This window comes from Camelina sativa, chromosome 20 (genome assembly GCF_000633955.1).
Source record: "Camelina sativa cultivar DH55 chromosome 20, Cs, whole genome shotgun sequence".
NCBI lineage: Eukaryota > Viridiplantae > Streptophyta > Magnoliopsida > Brassicales > Brassicaceae > Camelina > Camelina sativa.
Window position 1 is genome coordinate 20,479,311 of NC_025704.1, and position 1,629 is coordinate 20,480,939.

Below are 1,629 nucleotides of genomic sequence, written 5' to 3' on the forward strand. Positions count from 1 at the left end.
TTGTTGCTGAAGCTCCTGTGATGTCTTCTGATCCTCAAGACTTTGTGAATGGGATTTCATTAGGGCCTAACTCCTATAAAGTATTGGTCGAAACTGCAATCAAACCAGATGCATTCCTATGGAGACCTACAACTAACATCCTGAATATGGAACAAGCTGTTGGAGAAATGCTTGCCTGGCCAGATGACAATTGTATTCTCCAAAAAGACAATGCGCCAAAGGTAAAAATAACATATATGTATATAACTGGGTATTTTGATAATCAATAACATATATTTCACATGTTTCAGAGTCCAAATACAGCTTTTGCAAACAAGTGTACACTACTAAATTGGAGGGGAAATGAAGAAGTGGCTGTTGCTGAAGGGCGTTGGCAGTCAAAAGAACCAGATGCGTTGGTTAATGGACTTCCAATCGGATCTAATGCAGTAGAGGTATTTGTGGATGTGGTCTTGAAACTTGAGACATTTCTATGGAGACCTACAATAGAAATTAGTATCATTGAGGAATGTTTGAAGACTTTCGTAGCATGCCCTGCAAGTAGAGTTTTGTTTGAAACAACCACAGATGAATCTCCACTGTCTCAGTCTCAGTTTCCAACTCCTAATATGCAAACAGTCTCATCTCATAATCAGATATCTGAAGCAACTCCTTCAGCCCCTATCAAGAAAGCTAAAAATGTTATAGACTCACCTGTTCGGAGATCGCCGGTAATGTACTTCACTCCTTTAAGTGTTATTTATGTTATCGTTAATAGTATGGCCTGCCAATATATAAATTGTTGATGTTTGGTATTGTTATCGTTGCTTATAATATGTTGTTATATTGTCAGCGTAAAAAGAAAGAGTCAGTTAGCAAGGAAAATCAGAAGTGCAAATTGTTGGATATTACCGGGAAGAAGCGGGTCGTTGCTGAAGGACGTTGGTCTTCAAACAATCCAGACCAAGTTGTCCATTGTGCTCCATTGGGACCTAATGCAATACGCGTTTGGGTAGATGTGGTGAAGGTTAATGATGCCGCTGTTTGGAGGCCTACTTCTGCGATCGAGTGTATGGACGATGCTATTGGTACAACAATCGCATGGCCAGAGGACAAAGTGGTAATGGTTTGAACTGCAGTACCTTTGTCTAGATTATGGGAACTTATGCTATTTAGACTTGTGTTGTTTAGCTTATCGGAACTTATGGTGTTGAGACTTGTGAAGTTTATTTAGCTTATGGGAACTTATGATATTGAAACTTATGGATGTTGAGACTTATGTAATTTTTGGATTGAAGTGTATCTGTTGGATGTTTTATATTATATATATTTTCATATAAAACATGTTCCACTTTTAAAATGTAACCATATAATAGGTCTAATATAAATAGGTAATATAGCACAATGGATTTGAATATTATCAAAAAAAAACTAAATATAAATTATAGGAACGAAGACATTATAGGAAATATAACATCAATAAATATTGCAACAATATAAATTATAACAGCAGTGCAATAATGTTATTGAATAATTTTAAGAGCATTTACAGACGCTATATTTAAAATATTTATAACGCTGACATTACGCTATTATATATAAAGATATAATAGCATGAGTAAAAAACGCTACTGTATGGGGGGGGGGGGT